The sequence below is a fragment of the Perna viridis genome, chromosome 8 (assembly GCF_037379345.1).
Source record: "Perna viridis isolate PV_CMFRI_1.1 ecotype Kerala chromosome 8, ASM3737934v1, whole genome shotgun sequence".
NCBI classification, from domain to species: Eukaryota; Metazoa; Mollusca; class Bivalvia; order Mytilida; family Mytilidae; genus Perna; species Perna viridis.
The window spans coordinates 17,660,815-17,668,273 of record NC_142452.1 but is presented as its reverse complement, the minus strand read 5'-3'; the positions used below and the strand labels follow the sequence as shown (position 1 = coordinate 17,668,273).

General features: G+C 34.2%; 1 long non-coding RNA gene across 1 annotated transcript; it reads right to left on the bottom strand.

Annotated features, from left to right (window-relative positions):
* Positions 1-1,314: 1,314 nt before the first annotated feature.
* LOC148609586 (uncharacterized) lies at positions 1,315-7,192 on the bottom strand. Its single transcript, XR_015914430.1, has 3 exons — positions 6,511-7,192; positions 1,970-2,075; positions 1,315-1,457 (listed from the first exon to the last, which is right to left on the bottom strand). It is a non-coding gene; the product is annotated as an uncharacterized LOC148609586 (long non-coding RNA).
* Between the last annotated feature and the right edge of the window lie 267 nt (positions 7,193-7,459).

Genomic DNA, 7,459 nt, shown 5'->3' with positions numbered 1-7,459 from the left:
CAGACAACCTTTAGCATTGCTGGAGTACAACATGGTTTGCTACATAAGCACTGTATTGTTATATATATATATATATATATATATATATATATATATATATATATATATATATATATATATATATTTCTTTATTGCTTTTATGGAGAATGTTAAAATAGTTTCAAAACAGGCAACTTGTTTCATGCTAGACGGTTAAAGCAAAATATGATGAAAGCTATTTACAGGTTAGTGAACAGGGACGGCTCCAGACACTTTGAAAAAGTGATGGTGATGCTAACACATTATTTTCCATGTTTTGTCAGTTTTACACATGAAAATGACAAATTTTCTGGTAAAAAGGAGGTGTGCCAACCCCATCTGATCAATGAACAGGTATTACCAGCACAGTTGACTAATAATTATCATTCGATAAGATGTCCTATTAAACAGGTGCATCATAAGCTTATGGTATGATTATCCTCACCTCAACATCTCTCTTAACTAGTGAACAAAAAAAAATTACAATTTACCAGTCTTGTAGAGTTTATACAAGGAAACCATGAATTCAGATCAATTCAATGTAAATTATAGGTGCAAGTACATGGCATGATTATGATTAGCTCAAAATTCAACAATAAATCCTTCTTTTTCAAAATGTTTAATGTCTGTGAATGTTTGTATTTTATTCTATTTACCCATGGAACTTGTTTTTTTTTCATTGATTGGTTGTGGTTTCAATGCATATTGCAATTATTTCTTGCATTTCAGGACAAGAATGTTTTAATGTATGTAATGATCCTGCTTTATACTACTCTACTATTATGACATTTTGAGGCGGTTTCATGGTGCTACCTCACAGAATCAACAGTTGCTTAGGCAAATAGTTGTTGCACAAAATTACTTGTTCGAGAAGTAGTGAAAGATGTAGCACTCGCAAGTCATAAGTAGAAAACTTAAATACATGTACCATTTATGTTTGCCAATGAGATAGTCATTCAAAAAACAAAGCAAGTAACGATTAAGCTTCTACAACTGAAATCACCACATGGATATCAATAATGAGCAAACCACATACCATTAAGCAATCTATAAAAAGGCCCAAAAACAAATAAAGTTAAACTATTTACAAAAGACCATAATCAACCTAATCTACAGAAAACAAAGAAGTAATTTTTTTAGCTCAGTTGATAGAGTGACAGCTTGCAGTGCAAGGGATTCTAGGTTGTATTCCAGGATGGTACTGTCAGGAAGTATACATGGCTGTTATTGTATACATGTATGAAAGTAACTTTTACTTTTGAAGCATATTTAAACCTTGTACATTTGCATAAGAAATATGATTTTGAAAATATTTATTTTCAAACTTCAGCTTCATATCAGCTTTCATTACAGTGCAAGCAGAGATTTGAACAGCATTGAAAATCATCTACATTATACATGTATGAATTCTTTTCAGTCGTATATATGCCATGGATGACCTGGAAGTATAAAAATCAGTAATAAATATACATAATACTCATATTCAAAGTTATTGTGATTCATGAATCCTGTATTGAAGAAGACCTCTATTTAAGTAAACCCTACATTATATGGCTCATTGGATTTTTTTTTTCTTCAAACAAAACATCCCATTATGCTAAAATATTATGGCTATGTTACAACCTTCACTTAAGTGTCATGGGAACTGTAGTGCTACATTTTAAGCGATAAACACATATGGGATCTATCTATATTACACATGTAGAAATAATACAAATACATTTCTAAAATAAATTGACTAATGAGAGTTTCTAGTGAACAATCAAAAGACTTTGAAAGTGGGGGTCCAAGCTATTAATTTCCTCATTTTTGCAAAAATTTTCCACATTACTTGCAACATTTCCCAACAAAAGAGGTGGTTCCTACCTTTGGAACACCCTAAATCAATATTAATTTTTTTTTCAAAAAAAAAAGGCAAAAAAATATTGTATACAGAACCTCAAATACCTACACAATCTATTATCATACTTCATTTGAACAGAGCTTCCTGTTATGTATGACTTGTCTGGTAACTTGTATCATTGGTAGGTGAACATGACGGCTGCATCCAAAATTTTCTGGAAAATATCAAAACATATTTCCTTATAATATGGAAAGAGATACTGAAAATCAACATGGATAGACTTTTACATACTGTGATGACTATGGTATAATTGTACATGTTCATGACAACATACTGTGCAAAAGAAATCTGATGACTGATCAAACTAGTTCCTTATCCTTAGTTACTGATATACAATGTAAGTCAACAGCTTGTATTTGTGGATCTATTAAAAAAGTAAAAAAAAATAGCACGATAAACTTCTTAAAAAATTGAAAATTGTGTCATATACAAGGTCATACAAATGTATATATTAATGTTTAGATTAATTTCCAAACCAAAAAACTCATGTAGTTTACTTCAAGTTATGTATGAAATGTTCTCATATGACTTACATGTACAATACATTGGAACATTAAATATTGCTTTTGATTGCTCTTGGTCAACTGTTCAGCAATACTTGTTTCACTGGAGTTTCCTTGACCTTGTACATGAATTTATTTTTGTTTTCAAAAATGAAATATGGGGTACTGTATACACAAATAACAGATTCTTGTAAGGTTTTGTATGTGTTACCCTCAACATATTCAACAAGTTTGTATCATAGACTGTTTCATTTAAATGAAATTCAACAGTCATTGACTCAACGACAACTCTTCAAATGTTTGTATGGACAATGGAACATGTATACAGTACACATGTAAGGCTTAAGAAAGTTTCTTATGTACCATATCTCCTGTAATTAGAACTGCACTCTACATCTACATTGGTAATCCGTAAAGAGCCTGTCCGACTCATCACACGAATGGAGAAAAAACTAGTGTACGTCATCCAAAAAGGTGCTTTACAATATTTACATGTGAAAGGTGAAGTGCAGATAAAAACATGGCTAGCTCTCTACGGATTCTGGACATAGGATATGAGGCTGGTCTTAAATGCCTTATAGTCCTCCTGGTCGATCAGTTGTGCTGGTAAGGCGTTCCAGTCTATGAGTGTTCGAACAAAGAAGCTGTTTTTTCTCTGCTCACTAGTAGAGCCTAGTCTAATGAAACGCCTTTGGTGAAACTGTCTGGTCGTTCTAGTTGGTTGTTGAATGTAATCCGGTACCGGTATCGGTATTGCTACTATTTGATGTACGATTTTGTAAAATAGTAGTAGACGTGATGTTCGTCGTCTATCCTGAAGTGCTGGTAATTTCAGGTCTTCTAGGAGTGTTGTTACTGTCCCTGGATCTCGTGAATATTGATGGCCGATGAATCTGGCTGCTCGTCGTTGTATCATCTCCAGCAGATAGATGTGCTTCTGGAGGAAAGGATCCCATACACTACTGCTATATTCAAGGGTTGGTCTTACTAGGCTTATGTAGGCTTGTCTTTTGATAAATGTTGGACAGCTTCCTAGGTTTTTTCGTAGGAACCCAAGCGTCTTATTTGCCTTCGCTACGATGTTACTTATGTGGGTATCCCAAGATAATGTACTTGTAAATTCTACTCCTAGGTATGGATTACGGTGTACTGTCTCAAGTATGTGTCCTTCCATATTGTAGTCATATATGATTGGTTGCCTTCCTGTTGTTATCCGAAGGACATAATATTTTGATGGATTAAATATTATCTGCCAGGTCTTAGTCCAATCGACCATGGTGGTGAGGTCCTGTTGTAACTGATGACAGTGATTCATTGATGACACTGCTAGGTATAATAGGCTGTCATCTGCGAATAGTCTTATTGGCGACTTGATGTTATTGCCGATGTCGTTGATGTAGATAAGAAACATCAGTGGTCCTAAGACTGTTCCTTGTGGCACTCCAGATTTTACGGGACATGATGTTGATTCCGTCCACAAGTACTTTTTGATCACGAGTAGTAAGCCAAGACTTAAGCCATCCGTGAATATCTCCTCTTACTCCATAGTGGTCCAATTTATGTAATAGTCTTCTATGAGGTACTGTATCAAAAGCCTTGCTGAAGTCTAATATTAGCAGATCTACTTGTTGTTTGTTATCCAGATGCTTGCTGATTTCTTCAACAGTGATGATAAGCTGTGTTTCACAAGATCTGTTTTTCCTGAATCCGTGCTGGAAGTCTGACAAGATGTTAATTTGCTCTAGATGGTTCATGACATGTCTGAATAGTATATGCTCCATGATCTTGCACGGTACGGATGTCAAGGATACTGGTCTATAATTTACGGATTTTGATCTATCGCCCTTTTTAAATAGCGCTGTTATATTTGCTGTTTTCCAGTCGTGTGGTACTTGTTGTTGTTCTAATGATTTTTCATAAATGGTCTTTAGATATGGAGCAATTTCATCTGATGTTTCCTTCAAGAATCTACATGATATGTTGTCGGGTCCACTGGCTTTGTTGATGTTGAGCTGTTTTAATAGTTTTGCGATGCCTGTCTCGTTTAGTATAATGTTGTCAATAGAGTTGTAATTACTGGGTTCTGTTTGTGGGAATGTTTCCATATTCTCGTTGGTAAATACCGATTGAAATTGGTGGTTGAAGGCCTCAGCCTTGGATTTGCTGTCCTCCTTGATGCTGCCTTCTATGTTCAGTGTTGCTACTCCACTGCTTTCCTGTTTCTTTGACTTAATGTATCGCCAAAATCTTTTAGTGATTCCTTGTTTTGGTGGTGTATCATCGACTTCTGATGTTATGTCTAGTAGATTTGATAGATATTTTTGATGTTCTTGGGATAGTTTATTATTGACGATCTTCCTTAAATTCCTAAAGTTTGACCAGTCTTGTTCTTTTCTGCTGTGTTTTGCCTTATTGTATAGTCTTTGTTTTTTCCTGATCTCCCTTTTTATCTCAGTTGTTATCCATGGTACATTCCATCTCGTACTACATGTCTTCTGTGGTATAAATTCATTCATCAATGATGTTACTACTTGCTTAAAGCTATCCCAGCATTGGTCTATTGTCTGATGTTTGGAGTTTTCTCTAAATTTGCTAATATCATCTTTAAGTTTCGATCGTATACTTGGTATATCACCTTTTGAGTATATGTATGTCTTTCTTGGCTTTTTCGTCACAACCTTTGCCTTTGTTTTGACATTTACAAAGACTATGTCGTGGTCGCTAATCCCGCTTTCTACAGTGATGGTGTTTATAAGGTTGTTATTTGTTGTGTAAACTAAGTCAAGTACATTGTTTCCTCTTGTAGGTGTTCGATTACATTGTTCCAGTTCATGTTCTTGCATTATATTTATTGTCATTTCATTGATCTCTTATGTGTACTGGTTTGGTGTTCTGATGGTATTATTCTCCCATTGTATGTCTTTTAGGTTGAAATCACCAGTAAGTATTAAATTTGGTAAGTCATGGTTATGTGTTAATCTTCCCAGTGATTGATCAAGTTCTTTTAAGGCATTTACATCATTATTTGGTTGTCTATAGTAACATCCTGTATAGAGTGGTTTATTCCCTTTTATCTGAATCTTGTTCCAAGATATCTCGCAATTTGTATCAAGGGTTGCTTCTCCAGATGAAATGAGGTCCTTCCTTACCGCATTTATTATTCCCCCTCCTTCATGACCTGGTTGAAAAGTCCTGTCCTTGCGGTATATATCATAATATTCAGGGTCTAATATTTCTGCGCTCGGTATGTTTTTGTCAAGATGTGTTTCAGTTGCATGTATGATATGCGGTCTATATTGATCTACGATTGAAGTGAATTGTTGCCTTTTTGCGAGCTTCTTAAACTTCGACAGTCAATGCTAAGGATACAGATGCCATCATTTTGCTGTTTTGAAGAGTTGGGTATACTATCTTCTTTGCCACTTGTTAATGTTGGTTCATTGTTCTCAATTGTAATATCAGTATCAGAAAGTATTTGAAATGAGTTTGTTGTTTCGATATCTGATTCTAAGAAGAACGAGTTTGATACATTAGGGAGTAAACAATCTGGACATTCCCAATACAAGTTTTTACTTTCCTGGTATATTTTATACTCTTTTGCTGAAATGCTTCCACACTTGATATGCACCCAGAAAGAGCAATTATCGCACTCAAGAGCTCTGTGGGTTTGGGCTACTGGTTTATTACATACCCCACATGGATGTTTTATCGGGCCTGGATTTGTTTATATATCTCCTGATGTAATCAGTAGCATGAATACCAAATATGATGATGGACGCTTGCATTTCAAAGTTGTATTGTGAGCTTTAATAGTTTGTGCATGAAAGATGGATCTACACTCACTCCAATTTGCTATACTGATAGTTAAGTTTGCATTTGTGTCTATAGTACATGTCCTTTTATGCATTGGTAGGCATAGGAATGTTAAAGCAATCAAGCATAGGCATATGGTAAGTATCTGCATGATTGTTTTCATTGTGTTCCTATATATATATTAATCAGTATCATTTTCATAATGTCTGTTTTGTGCAATATGCTCACTGACATCAATTGTTTTAGAATTCGTTGTTTGATCTTTATACTCACCGGTCTGTTGGTTGAGTAGATGGTAAATGGTGCAGTTTAGCGTGGAGAAACCCACACTGACTGCAATTATACGGTATATGTAGTGCAGTTTAGCGTAACAAGACCCACACTGACTGCAGTAAATATTGATGTAAACAATCCATTCGATGGCTCTCGGATTTTATCCAGATCAATAATGGCGGTAAAGTTTTCAAAGAATCTGATATACGGATAATATTCGTGTACATAAAAATAACTCTGATGGTCAAATTCACATTTTCTTACGACAAGATGTCCGGTTTAAATGTTGATATATATTTATAAATTGAATCTGTGATATAGAAAATGTTCCTATGGAGGTCACGTGATGTAAACATTCAGTTGTTTTCAATCACTGTATGACTTTTTGTAGCCAGTTTTTTTTTCAATCAGAAAGTTCAAAAATATGTTCCATCTGCACACATGATAATCTGTGTCAATTTTAAAGATGATCGGATATTCCTGAAAAAATTTGAAAATCGGTCTTTTGGTTGTTTTCTTCTCACCATTTCTGTTCAATGTTGATATTTTCGTCTTTTCGCCATTTAAATTTCGCGTCTCATTTACTACAGCACATGATTTAGACAAATTATAATTAACAAATACATGGTATATGATAAACACTTAATTTATTTATCATAATTCTTCATTATTGTAACTGTGTTCGAGCTTAATAAAATATTTGTATTTTCATCATGGCGGCACTGTAAACAATAATGAATGCATATCATTAATGTTCGTTCGTTTTGCTAATCAATTTTTTGATATATAAAAATATAAAAACAAGAAAATGTAGCAAACAATTGAAATAAAAACAAACTGCCATGTTCGAAATGAAAAAATATACTAAAATAAAACATTAATTTAGCGACAAATATGCCGAAGTTCATAAGCAAGCTGCTGATAAAAAAAACATGGATGCAAGTCGTTC